This window comes from Cupressus sempervirens, chromosome 3, assembly GCF_028749045.1.
Source record: "Cupressus sempervirens isolate cs-2001-9-10 chromosome 3, ASM2874904v1, whole genome shotgun sequence".
Classification (NCBI taxonomy): domain Eukaryota; kingdom Viridiplantae; phylum Streptophyta; class Pinopsida; order Cupressales; family Cupressaceae; genus Cupressus; species Cupressus sempervirens.
Genome location: NC_143120.1, coordinates 415,626,861 through 415,639,203, shown reverse-complemented (window position 1 = coordinate 415,639,203; position 12,343 = coordinate 415,626,861). Strand labels below are relative to the sequence as shown.

Here is a 12,343-nt window from a genome sequence, read left to right as displayed (position 1 = left end):
TGGTGTGCTAATCAAGTTTAGTCAATGTTAAAACCAATATTACATGACATGGAAGCTCATAATATTAACTTGTCATTAGTTTAGGAGACCTTTAAGCTAAACATAAATAAAAGGATGTGTCCATTCAGGTGCCATCCATTAATTTCAGAAGGTCGAGTTATATATATATATTGATTCACCTCAGAATAGGGAGGGAAGAAAAAAGAGACTCATACTGGTGTATGCTCGAATCTGCAGAGATACAGAATTCTGAAGTAGAATTCATAAAAGAGAAGGAAGCATAGCAAACAAGGCGGAAAAGGAGACACACGAACATGTAATTCAGTTACAACTATTGAGTATCTATTAGAGATCAGAGAAAGGAACTTAACATATAAAATATCACGAACTCCTTCACATAGATTGTAACATTCATATAGAAACTCACTGAGATTGCCAAACCTATCACGATATCCTCCGCGTCCCCAAACTGACATTCACAGTAAATAGATTATAAACCAGAATTGGAAAGGGTTTATTACACAGTTGTTATTGACTTTTCCCAGAAGGGGCCTAAGTGGCTTAACTGTATATCTGCATTCAACAGTGACTCTTATAACATTCAGAGATTATAAAGTTATAGTATTGACTAATATCTACACAAACACTCATACATAATCTTCTCATGTATTTTACTTGACATATCAGAAATAGAAGCAATTTACCCAGTTGAAGTATTCATTCATAAGGAATATTTTTTCCATCGAACCTTTTGTCATACATTATAGAATAATAAGCCATCATTTCTGATTAAAGAGCAAGTGGTCATCAAATAAATAATTTGGTACAAAGTTGGGTAGAAAGGCACTCCGTGTAATCAAAATAGTTCCAAATCTTGTGATCCAGACAGAGGGTCATTACATTTTGTGTAGAACCAAAAAGGAGCCATAAGAACAAGTGCCTATCTAATTTGCTAGGTCGCATCTTCTCTTCAAAAGTTTTATTTAAATCTATCATACCTATTTCTGTGGAAGTTCTTGTCATAAGGAGAAGATTATTGATCTAATGGGTTTACCATAAACAAGCATCTCATCACCCTCCACCCGTTATGCATTTGTCATTTACAGTTTATGGTATTTCTTACGTGTGGATATTGCCATAGATTTTCTCATGCATTGTGTCATACTAATTGCTTTGTATGTTTTCTTCCATTTATCTTATTGTGTGTAGTATTGTCTACATATATTTCTTACTTGTTGCTCACTTACTGAACTTTCTTGATTCCTTTGGCATTCACCAAAGGAAAATATTTATCTCTTCACATCTAGAGATTGATTTAGTAGAATCCATAGTTTTTTTATACACCTAATCTACTGAAAACGTCATATGGGCATTGTCAAAAGTTGATGTAAAAAACATCTTATTGAATTGAAAAAAAAAACAAAAATTTGACAATCTTCAAACATTTTTTTCACAATTATTTGTATTATAACAGTCATATGTTCTTATTTATACTTTTATATTTGCATTGAAGTCTTATACAAATTCAAAAAGCAATTTTTGATGCTCAGTGTAATTTGAATTGCAGCTCTCCAGGATGTTTAACAGTCTAATAGAACACTTTAAATGCTCATATATATATATATAAATAAAATTTAACACACCCTATCTATCTTGATCGACTCTAGAATCGAATATAACTTTTGTTTTTGTGGATATGCACTTGTTCCATCATCTTGGAAACTCTGAGAGGCATGGTCCAACTTCTGGTGCCAATATTTCCCTCATTTTTCCAGAATGAGTTCTATTGCAAGGATGTTGCTTTTCTACATTCTCTACTTTCTGTTCTTATGTGGTTATCTTTGAAATTTCCATTATACTCGTCATGGTGATGGCATGTTTGCGGCATTTGCACTTATTGTAAGCTAAATATTGGCTCCTTTTTGTCTATTTGCAGGCTCCCTATCAGTATGAGACAGTTTCTGGTTTTGTTTGTAGGGCTTTTGGATATATTCCACGAACAGGACAGAGTATTGATATAGTTCTTCAGAAAGAGAGTGTTGAAGAGAATGAAGATTTTGGAGAGAGTGGTACAGACCATCATGAAGACCAGCGAGAAAAGATTAAGAAATATAAACTTGAGGTTTGTTTTTTCTTCAGTAAGCTCTTAGAAACGGGTGACATTAATTAATCACTTAGTTGTATGATTCTAATATCATGAAAGATAAACTATCTTGTAGGCAATTTGATACACAAGGCTTGAGTATGTAATGATTTTGAATTTTATATGCGTTAAAAGAATATATGCAATGGATGAATTGGAAGCGAAGAAGCTTTGAGGACCCAATTTAAACAAAGTGGAAGAACTTAAAGATATGTTATTTAGTCAAACAAGTTTATTTTTCTCCTAATATCAGTATAATTTATTTTTATGTTTTGTATAGTAAAAACTAAATTGTGCAATCGATTCCAACAGTGAAACATGCAAAACATCATATTTAGATTAAAAATTATTGTTTGAATATATTCCTGATTTATTATGCAGTGTTAGAATAAATCACATGATAGTATGATTTCATCCCTCGACTAAGAAATGATTACCCAATGATGATCATGTCCAAAGGAAATCTAGCCTCCTGTTTATAGATGAAACTATGTTGGAACTACTCAAAGCCATAATCAAGCTGATTTCCGGGAACCTGCAAAATTGAGACACTTCTATTGAAGTCTTGGTTAATTCATCAAGGTTGTGAATTTCAAACTTGAGCATATTATAAAATGATGGTGCTATGAAACTATGGCTATTGAAGTCCTCCTTCTCTGGGTTGCCATTTAAAGATAAATGGTTATTTCTGCAGAAAAGTTGATTCATAAAGTTTCAAGAACATTTGTAAAATTTGCACGATCATGGGCCAATCCACAAACCTTAAAAATATTGCACCTTTAGGAGACAGTGATATTTTTATTGATCACAGGCCAATTTTTAGCATCTTTCCACCCATCAAAAACAACTAATACCTTTGTCTTGACCCGTGAATCGCTTGTGGGCTTCAATGATTCTTTGATGAGCTTCACCTCTTTTCCCAATGTTATGCCGCACACCTTCTCATAACTTAGGGCTTCACACCTTTATGAGCCTCATTAAATTTTCTCCCCATTTCATGCCAATTAGGCAAGTAACCATTATTGAAAGCCAACCCATTTGCATAATTTTTTAATGTTAATCAATAATCTCTAGTCTCATTTTGAAATGCAGTTTGGAAAGGTCCCTTTGGTCCTTTTTGTAAAGTTTCTGCAAATTCTAAGTTTCAGATCTGAGATAATACCTTTCTTCATTGTTGCTGTTCTGATCTTCTTCAGAATGTAGGAGGTAATTTCAGAATATTAAATGCTATTCTGAAACTTGCTTGTCTTTGCAATAATTCATATAGGGCAGATTTGCTAAGGAGCAGACTCTATATTTTTTGTGTGTTCTTTATCCACAAATATACCCTATATTAATATGCACCTAAAGGGCATGTCCCTAGAAGGGACATATCCTTTCCTAGGTCGGCCTTTGACTAATTCTAAAAATTGGCGACTAAGGAGAGGACTTTAATTAGTTAACAAACAAACTAAAGTGACAATGATTTAACTCTCGATAATGCTTTTAGGAAAGCCGATTACTAATAGAATAAGTGCCATTAAATATAGGCCTCTAAATCATGCAAGAATAGGTCTATTCGATCTGTAATCAGATCACTGTGATCTATCAAAGTTATAGAATTTACACTCCCTCTTAACTTGATAATCATATTGAGAGATAACATATATAGCATCATCAATTAAGATGAATAAGCATAGATTGATACTCTATATCTATCTGAATCTTCTTAGCATGTGGTATCATCAAACACATGATATTGAGTCATATTACTCTACTTGTGATATGACTTATCACTCATACTAGTGATACTGATATTGCATGGAATGCAATATACACGATAAAATTGGAAAATTCTTCCTTTATCCAAGTTGTGACTCATAGGTATTGGTATTCCTATATCACAACATGATCCTAAGTTAAGATCTACCAGAACACAGGATAAACTCCGGAGAATAATAAAATTCGCCCTTTATCTAAATTGTGACTTATAGGCATAACAATGTCTACATCACAATATGATCTTGAACTCATCTAGATTTGATAGTAGAACTCTACTGTTTAGTACATTATCTAAGAGATCGTCATCTCTCATAATGTCTTTCATACAAGTGTTCATTATCTCAGAGATCGTCACCTCCAAAATAATGAATACAAATGGTAGAGCCCATAAAAGGTCAATAGCCTGACAATAAAATTAGTTTATTAATAATTTAAAGAATACAAAAATCTTATAGCTCAACCATATCAAGTCTTTTTCTGAAGTGATCTATCTTCACTCGAGAGAGAGGTTTGGTAAGAATATCTGTTGTCTGATTTGCAATACAAATGTATTCTAATTTTACAGTATTCCTGTCTACCATATCTCTTACATAATGGTAAGGAATTTCAATATGCTTGTACCTGTCATGGAAAACTGAATTCACAGAAAGCTTGATGGAACTCTGATTATCACAATGAATAATTGTAGGATTCATGGCTTGACCAAATAATCCCACAAGTAACTTTCTAAGCCAAACCGCTTCCCAAGAGGCCATCACTACTGCAATGTATACGACTTTTGTGGAACTTTGAACGACTGAAGACTGCTTTCTGCATATCCATGATATCATTGCTGATCCTAAATTGAAACAACATTCTGATGTACTTTTTCTATCCTTAACACTTCCACCCCAATCTGAGTCTATGAATCCATGTAAGTCCAAGTCAACTTTCTCATATTTGAGCCCAAGGTTAAGAGTGCCTTGTAAGTATCTCATAGTGTGTTTGACTGCAACTAGGTGAGTCTCCTTTGGTTCACACATAAACTGACTTGAGACGTTAATAGCATAGCAACTATTAGGTCTTGTATTTACCAAGTACATAAGGGACCCAATCATCTGTTTGTAGAGAGTAGAATCTATGGAAGGTGGTTTTGCTGTCACTTCTTTAAGTTTATGTAGATTAGTCTCCATTGGAGAAGACATAGATTTGCAGTTCCACATTCCAAATCTTTTCAAGATATCTAATGTATACTTCCCTTGATTAAGTATAATTCTGTCAGAAATCTACCTTACTTCCAGTTCTAGGAAGTAATGAAGAAGTCCCAAATCTTTCATCTCGAATTCTCCAATTAGATCTTTTTTGCATTTATCTATGAGATGATCATCACCTGTTATTAGTAAATCATCAACATACAATATCAAAGTTACCATATCATCTTTATCCCTTTTATAGTATAGATTTGGATCAGCTTCATTCTTGGAGAATCTTAGCCAGTGAGATACTTATCAATTCTTTCGTACCAAGCCTTTAGAGCCTGTTTAAGTCCATAAAGAGGTTTCTTGAGCTTGCAAACAAAAACTTTAGGATCATGAGTTTCAAATCCTTCAAGTTGCTCCAAATATACTGCTTTTGTAATCTTTCTATTCAGAAATGTTGTTTTTACATCCATTTGATGTACTTTCCATCCCTTCGATGCTGCAATGGCTAGGATTGCTCTTACAAAGGTGCATCTAGCAATAGGAGCAAATGTTTCTTTATAATCAATTCTCTCTTTCTGAGAGAATCCCCTGACTACAAATTTGGCTTTATATTTTTCAATGCTACCGTTAGCAGCATGCTTTATTTTAAATATCCACTTGGAAGAAACAACAGATTTTCCTTCAGGCCTTGGAACAATTTCCCAAACATCATTCTTCATAATGGATTGGTATTCTTCTGTCATAGCATCTTTCCAAGTTGTATGTTTAATAGCATTTGAAACGTTGGTTGGTTTTGATTTAGACAAATCATTCATGTTTGCAGTATAACTAGAAAATCTTTTGGGTCTTTTGCTTTCTCTGACTGTTCCAAATGGTGCAGCGAAGTCTTGTGCTTCCTCTACTGTCTTAATGGCCCAAAGTGGTCTTGTCTTAGAATTTTGAGTTTCTTCAAGATTAAGATTTTGAATTTCATCTTCAATTTCTTCAATGTTATCCATTTGAGACACAGATTCAACATTTCTTTAAGAACTAGGTAATGGAGAGGGTTCTTTAGAACTTAGGACTCTTTTGAATGCTAAATCTTCTTCAAAAATTATATCCCTACTGAGTTCAATATTTTTTTGACCAGGTACAAAAATCCTATATGCTTTAGATGTTTCACTATACCTTACAAAAATACCTTTTCTCTCAGAGGTTTCTAACTTAGTTCTCTTTTCTTTTGGAACATGTATATATACTGGGCACCCAAAAAATCCTAAGATGACTTATATTGGGTTTAACCTTAGTAAATACTTCTTCAAGAGTTTTATCTCTAAGGTAGGAGTGAGGACTTCTGTTTTGAATAAATACAGCAATACAATAGGCTTTTGCCCAAAGATAATATTCTAGAGTTTGATCACATATTATAGCTCTTGCAGCTTCTATAATTGTTCTATTCTTCCTTTCTGCTAACCCGTTTTCTTGCGGGTTATAAGGAACTGTATACTCCCTCTTAATTCTTGTTTCTTTACAAAACCTTTTAAACAAATCTGAGGTGTATTCCCCTTCATTATCAGTCCTAAGAGTTTTAATTTTATGTCTTGATAAATTTTCAGTTAAGGTTTTAAATTCTTTAAATCTCTTCAGGATTTCTTTTGATTCTTTGCATTTTAAGAAGTAAATCTAAGTTTTCCTAGAAAAGTCATCTATAAAAAGTATATAGTACCAGAATCCTCCAAGAGAAGTACAGACGTAAGTCCACATAAATATGAGTGGATTAATTCCAAAACATTGTTAGTTTTTCTAGTGCTATCATGAAATGTACTTTTGGTGTTCTTACCCAAAGCGCATCCTTTGCATATGCTTGAGTCATCTTTATTCAGTTTAGGTAAACTAGTAACCATCTTCTCCATAGTTGATAAGGTTTTGAAATTTAGATGTCCTAACCTTCTGTGCCATATTTCGTTTATATCAGTAGCTTCATGAATTAAGGCTTGAATAGGTCGACTAGGTTCTGAATTTGATTAATACAAATACCCTTTTCTTTGACCAATCAATTTTTCTTTTTTAAATGAGGAGTTCTTAGTCCAAGTTATGACTTTATCGCCCATGAATGCAACATTATGTCCATCATCTTCAAGTGCTATAACCAAGATTAGATTTCTTTTTATTCGTGGTACATAGAGTACTCCTTTGAGAAGAAGGGAACTACCCGACTTTAGTTTCAAGGTGCAATTTCCAATTCTTTTGACAGAATGTGTTGAATTATCACCGATGGTGACTTTGCCATTAATCTTTTCTGATATAGAGTCTAGTGCTTCTTTGTATCCTATAATATGTTGAGATGATCCACTATCAATCACCCATGCTTTACTGGAGATTTCATTTGATAGTGCCGAATACAATACACGATTCTCAGTAGCATAGTTATCTTCTTCCCTGGTAAGGTTTGTACATCATTTGCTGGTTAGGATTCTCAGAGCAATTGGATCTATAGTGTCCAAATTTTCGCATCTGAAGCATTTTATTTTGAATAGATCTTTCTTAGGTTTGTCATTCTTTTGATTACCCTTTTCTTCTCGAAATGCTTCTTCTTGCCTTTATAGGAATTTGTACTAAGAACATCTTTTGTTTTTAGTTTTCCTCCTTTCTTAAGTTTTTTTGGATTCTTCCTGAAGACAATCTCCCTTAAGTCTATTGAAGTTAGGAAGATTATCTCTGGCTCTTACTCCTTGGGCGAATGTTTCCCAAGAATTTGGTAATCCATCTATAGCCATTAGTGTTAGTTTTGTGTCATTAATGATGGTTCCTATACTTGCAAGTTCATCTCTTAGGCTGGCAACCCTTAGGAAGTAATTCAGCGATTCTCCCTTCTTTATTTGTATGTGATTTAGTTGCCTTTTTAGTGCGAGAACTCTAGTTGCATTGTTAACCTCATATGCATTTAGCAATGCATTTATCATATCAAATGTTGTTTGATGTTTCATTAGCATGGGTACTATATTGTTTTTCACTCCATCTAATATGATCTGAATGGCTTTCCTATTTCCTTTACTCCAGATAGTTTTATGAGGATCAATGGTAGTTTGTCTAGATACTGAATCAACAAATTGTTTTACATCATTTTCTTTAAGAATCATCATGATTCTGAATTTCCAAACATCAAAGTGTTCTTTCCCATCAAACCTGTCCTTGAGTTTGATTGTCTATGCCATTGAAGATAGGAGAATAATGCTAGATATATATCAAGTTTAATTATTTAATTTTCAGAGCCTAGGTTTGACTACCAGGGCTTTGATATCATTTAAAGTTTTTGCAAATTCTAAGTTTTAGATCTAAGATAATACCTTTCTTCACTGTTGCTGTTCTAATCTTCTTCTTCTTCAGATTGTAGGAGGTAATTTTCAGAATATTAAATGCTATTCTGAAACTTGTTTGTCTTTCCAATTGTTTACCGCATAGGTTAATTAAGAATTGCACACAGATAATGAACACGAACTCAAACAGCAAAACTCTTCTTATTTTATTCGCATATGCCAAGATATTACATTAGGTTCTTATATGATGATGATTACAATGATCCCGAAGGGAGATATAAATACTGTCCGAGGACCTTCTCAAAGGTATCTGTCGGCCACATGTCAACTACAATAATAAAACCTTCTGGATACATCTCGATACATGTCGGCCTGACAGCACACATCCCGATACATTGGCAGAATCCTCCGGATACACCGTCGAGAACCTCCTGATACCCCGTCGAGAACATCCTGATACACCATCGGGAACCTCCCGATACCTCGTCAGGAAGCTCCTGATACACTGTCGGGAACATCCTGATACACCGTCGGGAACCTCCTGATACCTTGTCAGGAAGCTCCTGATAACCGTCGGGAACCTCCCGATACACTGTCGAGAAGCTCCTGATACATCGTCGGGAACCTCCCGGTACCTCGTCGAGAACATCCTGATACACCATCGGAACCTCCCGACACCCCGTCGGGTACATCTTGATACATCGTCGAGAACCTCCCGATACCTCATTGGGAACATCTCGATACACCGACGCATACATCCCGTTACCTCGACAGGTACATCCCGTTACATTATTTTCTGATGACATCATCCCCCCCAAAAAGAAAAGTCATCTCCCAACGACTAGACAACAAAAACTGTCTCCTTAGCTGACTTTGATAGCCACCTGTGCTGCTTAGTCTGCTTCCAACTTTGGGTCCACTGAGCCAAGTGTCGCTGAAGTGCCTTCAATTGGATGATCGACTCCTCCCGAGTTCTCTACGCATCCACCAAGACAGCCTCTCGGCCAACACCTACTCCTAGTGCCTCTGGTACACAAACAATCCATGCCTGCAGTAGCTTCAAGTCTTCTCATCTGGTCACACTTCACGACTGATATCCGTAACGATTGGGGGTCCAGGGGGCAACACCCTCGGCGGGGTCGAGGGGCAGTGCCCTTGCGGGGTCTTGGGGCACTCCAAATTAGCACCCCGAAACTCATACAAAATTGCACGGAACACACCATTTCTGTCATTTTTTGCTGATTCTACACTCTTTCTGGCAACCACTGATGCTTCCCCTTCCCTTTGGCATCATCTGCTACTCATTCCAAACAACTTGAATCTGTCGTTTTTTTTTTTTTTTTTTTGAAAACCTCCTATCATCATTCTTCTGCACTGCCAATATACAGCTACTATGCTTCGGTCCTTTTGCATCGCCGTATGGCTGATGTGCCTTGATTCTTTCTTCAATTTTCCAACATGTGCTATTGTATGATGATACAACTTGAATACGTCGTACGGGATTACCACTTTCAATGCTGAATGCTGTTGTCCAGAAAGAAGCTGTACGGCTCAATGTGGACACCTCTTGAAGCCGTATGGTGTTCAACTTGTACTCCAGTTGTGTCCGTACGGTGACGAATGCCTTCAGTGCTTCAGGAAGAAATGACTTGTTTGATAGACTGGAAACCGTACGAGATTCATTTTTCAATTCCGAGCCGTACGGTGATATGAATTTAGAAATCGTACGGTGAGTGACTAGGAACACCTTACGGTGGCCATTTGGACTCTTACTTAGTCCGTACGGTGATGAATGCTTCCAACTTACCTTTTTGTTCTCGTTCCAAGCTGAATGGTGATATAAGATGATACCGTACGGTGATGCAACCTTTCCACCGTACAGTGTCTACTGTTCTTCACAATGCCGTACGGTCACTTGATCGTACGGTGCTCTTCTCTCTTTTTTTCCTTTTTTTAAATTTAAATTTAAATTTTATTTTTCTCTTTTTAATTTTTATTTTTTTAGCAAATAACTCTGTACAATATTTACATATATACAGTACTTATAGTCATTTTTATCTCAGTTGTTCATCCACGGAGGTGCGTTACTTCTTTCATGGTAGACATTCAACTTCCACCTATTCACTACGTTGGCCACCTCCTTTCCATCTAGTATCCATGGTTTTATTGCTCCGTTATCACCCACTTCCCGAATCTGGTATGGCTCGACCCATTTAATTTTGAACTTGCCTAGTTTGATTTCATTCTGGTCGTCGTACTTCAACACCCACTGTCTGAGTTGATACTTGCTACGCCTGTTCTGTGTCATCTCCATATCGCCCAGTTTGTTCCCGAAGCTTGCTACCATGTACTCTGTTAGCTGCCCCTTCTGTTCGTCAATAACACATCCACTCCGTACTGCTGCAACTTTTATTAAACCCTTCCGCTTTGTTTCCTATGCAGACCGTATGATGTGTCTTCCTTGTTGCTGGCACCTTTCTGCTATATCTGTGGTTCGATGTAATACTTTCTTCGTGCGCGGTCGTACAGTGGAATCTTTCCTCCTTTCAGGTTCATACTGTATGTTCTTTCCTTCAACTTCAGTCATACCCGTGTTTCCTTCTTCGGCTTCTCTGTGTTGCTTCGAACATTCATTTCCTCCTTCTGCTTCTCCATGTTCCTTCGGACATTCATTTCCTCCGTCGGCTTCTCTGTGTTCCTTCGGACATTCATTTCCTTCTTCGGCTTCTCTGTGTTCCTTCAGACATTCATTTCCTTCTTCGGCTCCTTTGTGTTCCTTCGAACATTCATTTCCTTTTATTTTTACCTTTGTCGATCCTTAGCATATTACAACTCGGAAAGAGTTCGTAGTCCTCTATCTGCAAGTGGTAAAGACCGTTCACCGAATCGAGATCGTCGTCTGTCGATCCTCTTTCCAACCGCAGGACTCCCTCTTGATCTGGTTCCATATTCTGCCTCCTTTCATCCTCTTCTTCTTCGGAATTTGACGATAGAGCTTCTTCCCCGACCATTTGAGTGTGTAAATCGATGACGTACTTCCGCCCTTTGCTTTCAAGTGATAAAGTATTTTTCTTCCAATCGTGCTTCGCCTTGGCTTGTATCAGCCACCCCCGACCTAGAATGGCATCATATCCTCTCTGCTTCAGTGGGATCATGACGAAATTCAACAAGAATGGTTGTGTTCCAATCGTCACTGGTTGTGCTGTCAGGACTCCCAATGGCTTGATTCCATGTTGATCGGCCATTAGCAGCTGGAATGTAGGCGGCCATAATGTCGATTGTCCCAACTTTTTCCAAGTGTCTTCAGGCAACACATTGACACCGGACCCTCCGTCCACAATCGTTTCTGTCAATATAGTCCTGAGAATTCCCATTTCGACGATTGCCGGATGGCGTCCGGATGAGAGAGCTAACAGCATCGGATCTTCTGCACTTGTGCCACTTTCCTGTCCCTTTTTGTCCACTGTACTTGCTTCACTTTTTTGCTCCCTTCCATGTTCTCTTGGTAGTTTAGCAACGGGAACAATGTTTGCGAGTGCCGATCGAAGCTGAGGCATAGTGAGCAAAAGATCATTTATCCTGACGGGTACCTTGACTTGCAATATTTGTTGTACAATGTTCTGTTCTACGCAGTTCCGTACGGAGGTACTAGGCATGTCCTTCAAGTGTGCCGTTTCTACCTGCTTGCTCTCTGGATCTCTGCTCGTGCGTCCTCCAGTCTCTTCTTTTCTTCCGTCGGGTTGGGGTACACTTTCGCTTGCTGCTGCGTGATGGCCAGGACCTCTTCTTCGTCCATCTCGATGATGATCAAGTTTACTCCCGACTTCGAACACCTAGCATCTTCATGATCACCAGGTCCACACCATCTGCATAACAACTTCGGTGTGTTCGCCATTGTACAATTTCGGGCGAAGTGACCCCACAGATTGCATGCGCGGCATTGAACTATCGGCCAACCATTC

General features: G+C 37.3%; 1 protein-coding gene across 1 annotated transcript in view; it reads left to right on the top strand.

Annotated features, from left to right (window-relative positions):
• LOC149566786 (DUF21 domain-containing protein At1g55930, chloroplastic-like) overlaps positions 1-12,343 on the top strand; it is a 95,498-nt gene that overhangs the window by 57,116 nt on the left and 26,039 nt on the right. The window contains exon 13 of the mRNA XM_089820100.1: positions 1,937-2,122. The gene's annotated coding sequence lies outside the window, so the exon portion shown is untranslated. The remainder of the gene's footprint in view (positions 1-1,936; positions 2,123-12,343) is intronic.